Raw genomic sequence first — 12766 nt, 5'->3', positions numbered from 1 at the left:
GTCTGTAGAGGTGAGCGTTTTCCCTTCGAAATCCTGTTTCAGCCGTGTTTTTATCCGCGGTGAATCCGCCCCGGAAAAGGTGGTGGATTGGCCTGTTGTGATACTGTGGGCGGTACTTTGTCCTCCGCCTGTCTGTTGGCGGTGAACGCCAAGCTGTTTGTTTGTACCGCCGTGGCGGTCGGAGTGTTAAAGTGGCTGTCTTTGTTGGCGGTTTCCGCCACGGTCGTAATTGCAAAATTTTTACCGCCGACCTGTTGGCGGTCTTCCCGCCGCTTTAACACCGTCCGCCAGGGTTGTAATGACCACCATTGTGTCTGTAGCTCCAACCACCAGCCCAGTGATCACTTGTCCTAATACCCCTGTTTGTCAACTCTCAATTGAAGTGTACTCACCTGGGAGTGACCAAGATACAGATTATGCCCAATTCAGACCCGTGTCTCTCTACCTAGTTCCATCTTGACCTGCTAAGCCAAGATGAAACTATTGAGGACAGTAATGACTCCTTACCCAGCATGTACAACAAGTATTCCTAAGGCTTCAAGCTGAATCACCAGACTGTTATTCACAGCAGCCACATTGACACAGCACTGTGCACATGATGACTCCAGTCACATATACAACAAAGTGTTGTATTTGCCTGGATCTCACTCAACTAGACCTTCAAATGGTCAAAGTCATGTGTTGCCTCTCCACTGTGTTGGCTTCACTGGTGGCAAGATGTCATTTTCAGGCCATCTTCTAAAGTGCAACTGATCTGCACATCTCATAAGCTGCTTGAGACAAATAGATTAGGGATATTTAACACATGTCATGTCAAATAACCTAATCCCATGATAACTTGGAACAATAGGACAACTCACAACTTAAGTATGTCCAGCGTATCTGCTTATTGTAAAACAAAACCTTTGGTGGTATATGTCACAATGCAACCAGTAACAATGTACATTCTTCATCAACAGGTCGAGCTGCCACAGGGCACATGGAGGCCACAGAACAGACTTCCACTACCCCCTGGGTGAAGCCCTCAGTGACGACAACAGTCCTGGACTTGAGAACATGGAGGAAGGTTCTGGACCATCTGGGCAACCTGGTCAGATGGCCACAGTGAGTCTCACTGTGGTCACAACGTCATCTCCCAGTCCTGTTGCTTCAACATCCCCGTCAATGAACCTAGGTACCTAGCACAGTTTCTACCATACTGTGCCATCCAGTCCTGGATCCTGAGGTGCAAATCAACACTCCAGACACTGAAGGTCAAGGACCCAGTTGGAGAGGGAACCGTGTGCCAAGGGCTCAAGCTTGTGGGGGTAGGGTACATGGGAGGGATGCCATTGGCCAGCAGAGTGAGGTCACTGGGGCTGCTGCTGCCCAGGACACCATCAGTCATGTCTTGGGTGTCTATCTGGAGTCCCAATATGTGGTAGGTCGGGAGTTAACAGTAATCCTGGACATTAAGCAACTGCAGAGGGTCATGACTGACAAAATGAATATCCATAATATTGAAATGGGTACTCTTACACCACACTGATCAGGGCTTTACTTCCAAAATCTACCCCTTCCTGTGTATCAAGTACATCATGGCAAAGTACATCTGTGACAGACACAATAAGGGAGACCCTGACAGAGGCACAAACAGCCACAGACACGCCTGCCTCTGTAGCAACCGCTCCCCCACTTGCAAGTGGGGATTTCCATGCAAGAATCGAGGAGGTGCCTTTCGGCTGCGGGAATCAGGGTACATTATCCGGAGGGCAGTGCTGCTTGCAGTGCTGCCCTGTCAGATAATGTAATCCGCCATTGTCAGGCTGCCTGTCGGCGGTATTATGTGTGTTGATAATATGGCGGTTCAGACCGTCATGCCGGTGGCGGTCTTTTCAGCTGTCGCCGGGATGGTGCTCTGAATCCGCCAAGTTCATAATGAGGGCCAATGTCCTGTAGAATGGGCAATCATTTAAAATGGTTGATGTCATCGGCTGGAGACATATCACCTACGAAACCAAAGTAATCCAACATCATATAATGCAAGACTCAGACAGATGGCAGTACAACTGCTCTGATCACAGGGCCATTACAATCCATTGCTCAGGCACCTGGTGGTATGACACCAACATGTGACAGTGATTTGGCACAGGCACTTTGGCCTACAGTGATGAAACATATCAACAGCTACATAGAGGTAATTGACAAAAGAGTATTTATCCAATGTGAACGGTAACTGATTCAATTGTGGCTTATGACTGCATATTTCTTTACTACATGATGACACATGATGCATCAGGGCCAACACAGGACAAGAATCCTGTCCAGTGGAATCTTATAAACACAAACTTCCATCCTTTCACTGTGCAAGATGTCTTTGCTCAGGTCTCCTACACCTAAACTTCCTGGAACAATCCATGTCCACTTCCGATGTCAGAAAAGCATCACATACCTGCCAATGTCACAACTCCGAAATGTGCACATGAAGATGTCATGGTGAAGGTACCTGAACAAAGAACAAAACAAAGAGTATGGACACGAAATCATACATATGACACAAGTCACATAGCAAGCATCTGAAAAAGAAAGTACATTGCAAGAAATAAGACACAAAGAAAGCAACATTATCAAGGTAGGAGTGTGTCAAAAGCTATCTCATCAAACAGCCTTTGGATGATTTTGGCTGAGTATCAGTTCCCTAGCTATTTCAAAGAATCAACTCCACACATTTTCAGAACTACAGTACATTGTACAGCCAAACCCATATCACATGACATGCATTCATGAGAAGAAGCTGTTGATGAAATCTTGTCACAAGTCAATTTCTTCCTCTTCGCCACTGTCATCTTCATTTTGCATTTCAGGATTCTCACCCGATGACACTGCAGGCTCCCCTTCCTCTGAAACGTAAGGGATATTCCTCCGCAGGGTGATGTTGTGGAGCATACAGCATGCCACAGTGGCCTGACACACTTTCCTGAATGAGTAGAGGGGGAATCCACCGTTCCTGTCCAGACAGCAAAATCTAGCCTTCAGGAGCCCAAAAGCCCTATCCACTGGCTGCTGTGTTCTTCCATGTGCCTTATTGAAGCAGACTTCCCCTGGTGTACTTGGATTCCTCAGCGTAGTCAATAACCAAAGAAGGTTTGGATATGCTGAGTCTCCTGCTCAGGGAACATGAGTGCAACAATGAGACACTCACTTCATGATTGTTGCACCTAACATTGCTCACACACAATCAGGGCAGATGTGACTTACCAACCAGTCAGGCCCTCGCTGGTTACAATTGTGACATCAGCTGAGGTATGATGCTGTTCCGCATTATGAAGGAATCATGTGCTGTTCCAGGGAAATGGGCACAGATGTTTGAGAGGTAGAGATCAGATAAACAGACAACTTGCAAGTTGATGGAATCAAAGTTTTTCCTGTTGCAATAGACATGTGCATTGGCCTGCTGTGGCACCAAGGCAACATGTGTGCCATCAGTGCCCCCCCATATGAAGTCAGCCTTCACATTGACTAAATCCTTACGTCGAGGGAATCTGATGTATCTGTCAATGTGTTCCAACATTGCTGATAGGAAATCTCTCAACACAAGACTGAACATATGCTGGGATATACCACCAGATGTCCACTGTATTTGGATACTGCCATGAGTCTGACAATGGGTGGTATACATGTTGGATTTGTGTTTTCAGACATCAGATCTGGCTCCAACTGATGGCATAAATCAATCAATCAATAAATCAATCAGCGTCTTGTAGAGTGTGAGCTTGTCACCCCAGGGGGTCTCCAGGTGCTGGAGGGATGCTACAGGCTTCGTAATGGTGGCAATGGTGGTCAAAGAGCCAAGTCTTGAGCTGCTTGCTGAAGTCCTTCAGAGAAGGGTGTGTGTGCATGTGGAGGGGAAGGTCATTCCAGGACCTGGTAGTGAGGTGGGAGAAGGAGCGACCTCAAAGTGTTTGCAGCAGATGCGGGGTACGTGGGCCTGGGTGGTTGGTGGAATGTGAGGTGAGTGTTAATGTAGGCAGGTCTGGTATTGTGGAGGGCCTTATATGTGTGTGTGAGGTGCTTCATGAGGCTTCTTTGCTGGACGGGGAACCAGTGGAGGGCCCTGATGTGGAAAGTGATGCTGGTACTTCTGGTTAGGTCTAGGACAAGTCTTGCTGTCACATTCTGGATGGTCTGGAGTTAGTTTATGAGCTGTTTATGGTTCTGGTTGCTGTAGTTGAGTCTGCTGAAGATGAAGGCCTGGGTGACTGTTTTCTTGGTAGAGATGGGGATCCATCGGAAGATCTTGCAGAGCATGCAGAGGATATGGAAGCAGGTAGATGAGACAGTGTTGATCTGTTGATTCACGGTCAGTTGGGTATCCAGGATAATCCAGGATAATCCTGAGATTGCATGCATGATCAGTGGGTGTGGGTGCGAGTGGACCGAGGGCAGCAGGCCACCACGTGTCATCCCAGGGGGAGGGCTTGTTCCCAAAGACGAAGATCTCTCTTTTGTCTAAACTTAGCTTGAGGCAGTTGGTCCTCATCCAAGTGGTGATGCCGGTCATGGTGTTTTGGAAGTTGGTTCATGTGGTGGCGGTGTCGTCTTTGAGGGATAGGAAGAGCTGGGTGTTGTCAACGTAGGAGATGATGTGGAGTTCCTGGGTGTGTGCGACGTCTGCCACTGGAGCCATGTAGACGATGAAGAAGGTGGGGCAGAAGGAGGTGCCCTGGGGGACGCCACAGAAGATGTCAGTGGAGGATCCTATGTGTTCAGAGGAGAGGAGGGAGGAGATCCAGTTGAGTGTGTTGTCATGGATGTCAATGCTGTGGAGTATGGTGATGAGAGTGTGGTGAGAGATGGTGTTGAAGGCTGCCGATAAGTCGCGGGAGACGAGGACTTCTGTTCCCTTTAAGTTGAGGAGGCATCTGATGTCTTCAGTTCTGCTATAAAGGCGAACTCGGGCTGTGACTGGGCCAGAAGCTGGCTTGGGATGGGTTGAGTATGTTGTTGTCTTCAAGGTAGTCTGTGAGCTGGTGGTTGATGGCCTTTTCCAAGACTTTGGTAGGGAATGGGAGAAGTGAGATAGGGTGGTAGTTTTTGAGCTTGTTGGGGTCTGATGAGGGTTTCTTCAGGAGTGGCGTCACTTTGGCATGCTTCCAGGCCCAGGACGGCGTGGAGATGGAAGTGTTAAGGAGTTCTGTGAGGGAGGTTCTGGTTACTTCTTTTCTTAGGTTGTAGAAGCGGTGCAGGCAGTAGTCCATGGGAGATATGGGGGATATGAAGTGGATGAAGGTCATGATGTAGAAGGGGTCTTTGGTAGATAGTTGCTTCCATTTGGTGATCTGGTGGGGAGGAGAGTGCTTCTTTCTTGGTTAACCTGAGTTGATGGTGGTATCTGTTGAGGGCAGACCTGAAAGATTTGAGGTTGGTGGGGGTCCTGTTGGAACACCAGTGTCTCTCTAGTTTCCTGCATTGACGTTTGAGGGTTAGGAGTTCTGGGATGAACCATTTGGCTTTCTTGGTGGACTTGCTGCAGGTGGTGTTCTACAGGGGGCAATGGTGTAGGAGGCTGAGGAGATCCAGTTGGAGCAGTTTTGAACGCAGCATTCAAGGGTGTCTGCGGGGATAGGTCTATCTTCTTTGAGGGCGGTGATCGAGTGTGTTTCAGTGACTTTGCTCCATTTGGGGGGTTGCTGGGTCGCGTCAGGGCCTCAGGCAGTCCCTTGATGGTGAAGTGGATGATGTTGTGGTCGGTCCATGTTACCTTGGTGGTGTGGGAGAACTTGGCTCTGTCACTGGTGGAGAAGATGGGGTCCAGTGTGTGTCCTGCGCTGTGCTTGGGGGCTGTGACCAGCCAAGAGTAGCCGATGATGCTCATGTTTTCGAGGAGTGAGGCGGACTTGGCACAGTTTGGGTCTTCTAGGTGGAAGTTCAAGCCCCCCAAGAAGATGTAGTGGTGGGATTTGATTGCCAGGGGGGCAATGAAATCCAGGATTGAGTTGCAGAAGCTGTGGTGGGGGTCAGGGGGTCTGTAGGCGAGGGTTCCTCTGTTGGTGGTTTCGGCATCAGGTTTGATCTGGATGTTGAGGTGTTCCATGATCAGTGCTGTTTGATCGTCCAAGGTGGTGCAGTAGAGGGAGTCCTTGTGGATGATGGTGATGCCCCCACCGTGTCTGTTAGTTCAGTTGCAGTCTTTAATCTTACATCCAGGAGGTGTAGCGGTGATGATGTCTGTTGCAGATGGGGGGGTGAGCCAGGTTTCAGTGTTGAACATTATGGTCCTCATTTCAACCCTGGCGGTCGGTGTTAAAGCGGCGATAATACCACCAACAGGCCGGCGAAAAAAAAAATGGAATCACGACCATGGCGGAAACCGCCAACATAGAAAGCCACTTTAACACTACGACCGGCACAGCGGTAGAAACAAACACCGCAGCGGTAACCGCCAACGGACAGGCGGAGGACAAAGTACCGCACACTGTATTTCAAAACGCCTATCCGCCACCTTTTCTGGGGTGAAGCCAACGCTATCAAAAGCACGGCTGAAACAGTACGCAGAAGGGAAAACATTCACCTCTTGACACCCAACGAGGAACCAGGACGCCATGGAGCCCGAACTACAGGTGTTACCAATGCTGCTCTTCCTCCTGCTCTATCAGGAGCACGACAGAAGCCGTCGACGACCACAGTGAGTACTGCAGCTACAACACAGGGGAGGGGGGAAAGAGAGTGACACACACACGCAACACGCAATACCCCAACCCCCACCCTCACCCACAACATACACACAAATATATGCAGCGACATTACATATACACCCCATCACCCCCGGGAAGAACACAAAAATTAAATGATTGTAACAATTGTAATCATGAAAAATCTGATAGTCAAAAATCAAAATTCAGTATATACAAATATGCTCAACAACTACACAAGTCCAGATAGTGTACCAATCATTGTCTGTGGACCACTGGTCCCAAAATGCATGGGTGAAGCCCACACAAGATACCTGACTGGAAACGGAGACAACACTGCTGGGGCATCAGATCAAAAATAAACAGGCACCTCACGGGGAGGGGGGTCACCTCAGCCAGATGAACGCACAACGCCACTGCTGCACGAGGGGGCTCCATGACTATTGCTGTATTCTGGGGAGTGCAAAGCCACAGCCTCTCATATCTCTCCAGTGGGTGGTTTGCCCACTACTTTATCTTGGGGAGTGCAAAGCCACAGTCTCTCAAGTGGATGTCATTCACCACTGGTTCTGGAGGGGGCATGGTGCCCAGAGTGCTTCAGCCTGCCAAGGACTGAGGTAGTGGATGTCATTCTCCACTGGTTCTGGAGGGGGCCTGGTGCCCAGAGTGCTCCACATGCAGTGTGGCCGGTACAATTCCCTCACCTGGGTGTGTGTGGCATGAGATTGCCGAGGAACAGGTAGCATGATACGCCATGGAGGCAGCGACATACCCCACACTGCTGCGGCTTCGCCTTCCACCTGCAGGTGCAAACACTGATGGAAGTCATGCCTCATGGAAGCTGGCCAGAGTCCAGGAAGTCTCCTTCAGCCTCGGACGACTGACCACTGAGGATGGTAGCCATGTCAGCGGTGGTGTCACTGTCCAAGCACGTCGCAGGGCTGGTGGCGGTGCTTGCGGCGGTGTCTGTGGCTGCGGTTCTGGCGGTGGTGTATGGGTCAGCACCTGCTGAGGAACACAGCAGGACGTCTCCTGCAGCCTCGGATGGCTGCCCACTGGGGAAGATGCTGGGGACTGTCGATGAAGCTGTAGACGTGCTGTGGCGGTGCTGGCTGCAGTGGAGGTGGCGGTGCTGGTGGCGGGGCAGCTTGCGGTGTTCGACGCCGTACAGGTTGGTGTTGGCGAGGACAGAAGGGGTGACACCAGTTCCTCAGTCGGTGCCACCGTGACCCGCTGTGCTGACCTGCTCTTCTGCTTTTGTCCCTTCCCCACCTTTGATGGTGCCGCAGGTGTCTTGCCACTATCCCCTTTTGTTTTTGCGGAGCCCTTGGTGGCTGGTAGGTGCGGCTTCTCCCTCCGGGATGCAGGCACCTTCTTACCTTGGTAGGTGGCGGAATGTCCTTGCCCTCGCTACGTGGCACACTGGCAGCCCTGATGGGTGGCGCATTCAATGACCCCGCAGTTGCTGGCACCACAGTGCATGGGGATTTGGTGGTTGAGGTGCTGGGCTGGGACCTGGAAAGCCTGACCCTAGGGGAAGGACGGGGGAGGTGAAGGGATGAGGTCAATGGTTGCCAGGAAAGGTTTTTTAGACACACTGGGACGGGAAGATGGAGTGGGTTTGGGAGTGGAGGAATAAGAAGTGGTTGTAGGAGGTGTACGTCTGCTGAATTTGGGTGAAGGTGCATGGGCCAGAGGCTGTTGTGAGGTGGATGGCTGTTGGGTGGGTGTGTGCCTGCGTTTGTGTATTTTGGGAGGAGGGCTCACAGACACACTGGGAGAGGACACATGGGATGTGTGAATGGTAGCGGGGTGGTGATTGCACGTGAGCGGTGTGTGGTGATGGGAGTGCTGGTGATGGAGGTAGTGGCTGAGGATGTAGTGCATGCAGGTGGAGAGGAGACAGGGAGGGAGGAGAAGGACGTGGAGGAGGGGGACACAGTGGAGGCAGTGGATGTTGGTGTGTCTGCATGGGGATGGTGCTTTTGGGATGTGTGGTGCTTATGTCTTTCTGAGCCACTTTTGTGTGTTGATGTGTGTGCATGCTGGTCTGATGGTGTGCTTGGGATAGGCTGAGGTACAGGGGAATGGGTCTGGGAAGTGGAAGTTGGAGGGGGTAGGCTAGACACAGGGACAATGGCTGCCATCAGTGCTGAGGCCAGAGCCTGAAATGCTCTCTGGTGGGCCACCTGCCCAGAATGAATGCCCTCCAGGTATGCATATGTTTGTTGCAAATGCATCTCAACACCCTGGATGGCATTCAAAATGGTAGATTGCCCAACAGTGAGGGATCTCAGGAGGTCAATAACTTCCTAACTGAGGGCAGCAGGGCTGACTGGGGCACGGCCTGAGGTGCCTGGGGCAAAGGAGATGACCACCCTCCTGGGGGAGTGGGCACAGGACACACGCTGAGCAGCTGCTGGGAGGGCGGTGCTGATGGGGGGTGGCGGCTGTACCTGTTGATGCGGTGGGCACAGAGGTGCCCGCCACCGCAACGAAGCTCCCATCAGAGGAGGAGTCGCTGTCACTGGTGTATGCTCCTGTCCCTGTTGTGGAGCTCCCCTCGCCCTCCGTCCCACTGGTGGCTTCAGACTCTGTTGCTTCACCCTCCAAGACCAAGTGGGTTGCAGCCCCCTCCTGCTCCGGTGCCACTGCTCCGCCGCCTGAAGATGCTATTGCACACAAGAACAGGGAGACAACAAAAAGGAGGGGAGACAGAAGAAAAACATGTTCAGTGCATGCAAAACCACTACACAGCACAACACACAGGGAGCAGCCCTCAGCACTACAGTTCCTAGAAAATTCACATACCCATGGGGTACGAGGCCTAAGCCCAATTGCTGCACACCTGGAAGTCACAGGAGCCTGACTAGGTGTAGATGGCTGTCACCACTAGTGGGGTTGGGGTGCCACATAGCCTGCCTCACAGGGGACCTTGCCTATCAAGTTCGCCCTAGCCTAGGGGAACACACTGCCCACCTTCCCCACCCAGACACCACGTAATGCATGCAGAGTCATCTGAATGAGAGTGTACTCACCCCCTTGTGGCTGCTGTGATGTCCTCAAGCGCCCATCCACTCCGGATAGGCCACCGCCAGGATCCGGTACATCAGGGGGGTCATGGTGCGACGGGCACCCCTTCCAAGTTGGGAGGCAATCCCCAGCTGGGCTTCCCCCGTCTTCTTGCTCCAGCGGCACAGGTCCTCCCATCTTTTACGGTAGTGGGTGCTCAGTCTTTGATAGACACCCAGGGTCCGGACGTCCTTGGGGATGGCATGCCAAATGCCCTTCTTCTGGTGGACGCTGACATAGAGGAATGGTACAAAGGGAAAGGAAATTACTCACTCGGCCGGACCATCATACTCATTGTCCACCATTTCCCACCAATGCCCTGACGCACATACACTCACCATCCGCACATGCAGTCCTCAGCCCCCCATGTATCTTCCATCCACACCACTCAAAGCAGGCATTGCCTATGCAGCATGCTCACACTGTACTCACCTGTTTGTCTTCAGGACCGTACAGTTGCGTGTACTGGGGGAGGACCCCATCCACTAGTTTCTCCAACTCCTCTGAAGTGAAGGCAGGGGCCCTTTCCCCAGACACTGTAGCCATCGTCGCTTCCAGACACAGGTCACAGCAGCACTTGCAGTGTAGGTCCTCTCCTGTTGAAGGTCAGGTATCAAGTGAGTGAACAGACAGAAAATGGCGGTCACGTCCACGGCGGTGCGTACCGTCACTGCCGGCGTACATCATCATTGGCTCCTGGGACCCATAGGGCCCAATGTTAACCAATGCAGAATTGCGCTGCGGTCTTCGACCGCCCACCGCGACGGTGTACAACGCCAGCACAGTCACCTCATTTCCCCTTGTCCCACCTTACAGGTCAGGCAGCCGCCATTTCAGGGGGCCACATGGGATGGATAAAAACTGCGTCACACCTATCTAGGCCTGGAATACAGACAGATACCAGCACATTGCGGATTACAAACGTTTCTGCAAATAACACATTGTGATACCTCAGTGTTGGATGACTCTCTGCTAGCAGTTCTGCTCCATAGGGCACGTCTGCTGGGGCAGGTGATGATATGGCACCATCCTCCGGTGTACAGACCCCTGGTGGACCTGTTGACAATGGAGGAGAGACACATCATAATCACATACAAACTTGATTGCGCAACAATACTGGAACTGTGTGCCCAGTTGGAGCCAGACCTGATGTCAGCTATCTGCCATCCCACAGGAATACCCCCTCTAGTGCAGGTCCTGTCTGTACTCCATTTCCTGGCCAGTGGGTCTTTTCAAACAACAGTGGCCATGACATCAGGGATGTCCCAGCCAATGTTCTCTAACGTGTTGTCCAGAGTGTTATCTGCCCGGCTGAAACACATGCGCAGCTACATCGTTTTCCCTCAGGTGGAGGATTTGCCCACAGTAAAAGGTGACTTCTATGCCCTGGGACATATCCCCAACATCATTGGTGCCATTGATGGTACACATGTGGCATTTGTACCCCCCGCAGGAATGAACAGGTGTACAGAAACCGGAAAAGCTACCATTCAATTAATGTGCAGATGGTGTGTTTGGCAGACCAGTACATCTCCCATGTGAATGCCAAGTATCCTGGCTCTGTGCATGATGCTTTCATTTTGAGGAATAGCAGCATCCCTTATGTGATTGGACAACTCCTGAGGCACTGTGTGTGGTTAATAGGTGAGGCCAAGGTCCCAATACAGTTTACATAGGTGTCTGGGTATGGGGTTGTCACTAAGGGTTAGTGTGCATCTAACAGTTGTCCCTCAACATTTGCAGGTGACTCTGGTTACCCCAACCTGTCATGGCTATTGACCCCAGTGAAGAATCCCAGGACAAGGGCAGAGGAACGCTACAATGAGGCACAGGGGCGAACTAGGAGGATAATAGAATGCACTTTCGGCCTCCTGAAGGCCAGATTCTGGTGCCTCCATCTGACAGGTGGTTCCCTATACTACTCACCGAAGAAGGTTTGCCAGATAATCGTGGCCTGCTGTATGCTGCACAACCTGTCTTTGCGATGCCAGGTGCCTTTTCTTCAGGAAGATGGGCCAGATGGTGGTCTTGTGGCAGCTGTGGAGCCTGTGGACAGTGAAGACGAGGAGGCAGAAGAAGAGGATATCGACAACCGAAACAACATCATCATGCAATACTTCCAGTGAGACACAGGTAAGAAGATGTAACTGCTTCCTACATCTCATACTATTGTTGGAGCTAGCATAAGTGTGTCATTTTCACTCAGTGTATGGACACTGACTTGCCACTTTGACTTTCCATTTCACAGATCTGGGTCCCACATTGTGCCCTCTGCTATGCTTACTGCTGGCCTACAGCTGTGTTACATTGGTATGTGAACAAGTAAATTGACATTGCTATATACAATAGATATTGCAATTACACATTTGTGAAAGCACAGACTGACTCCAGATTGTTTTGTGATTGAAGTGTGTTTATTTCTGTGCAAATAAGTGGAGGGGGTTGTAAAATGGGCTGGGGTGATGGTGGAGGTATGTCCACGGCAGAGTCCAGTCTATTTGTTCCACAGGTGCATTGTCCAAAGGGGCATAGGAAGTGGAGCAATGGCAGTTTAAGGTGGACAGGGTGACATAGTGGGACAGAAGTGTGACATTCAGGGGGGTCTTATTTTCTGGTGGGGGTCTTGGCAATGTTCTCTGTCTTTTTTTCTGGATCTCAGGGACTGTTTGCGGGGTGGTTCTCCATCTGCAGGGGGTGGGGTGCTGGTTGCCTGTTGTTCCTGTGGCAGTGCCTCCTGTCCACTAGCGCCAGCGGAGGTGGAGGGCTGTTCATCGTCCAGGCTAGTGTCAGGGGCCCATTGGTGTGCCACTGTGTCCCTCCTGGTCAACTCCATCTCTCAACAGAAGGTCTGACAGCATCCCTGCAATGGTGACCAGGGTGGTGTTGATGGACTTCAAGTCCTCCCTGATCCCCAGGTAGTGTTCCTCCTGCAGCCGCTGCGCCTCCTGAAACTTGGCCAGTACCATGCCCATGATCTCCTGGGAATGGTGGTAAGCTCCTATGATGTGGAGAGTGCCTAGTGG

This window comes from Pleurodeles waltl, chromosome 11 (assembly GCF_031143425.1).
Source record: "Pleurodeles waltl isolate 20211129_DDA chromosome 11, aPleWal1.hap1.20221129, whole genome shotgun sequence".
In the NCBI taxonomy this organism is placed as follows: Eukaryota; Metazoa; Chordata; class Amphibia; order Caudata; family Salamandridae; genus Pleurodeles; species Pleurodeles waltl.
This window is presented reverse-complemented; position numbering follows the sequence as displayed.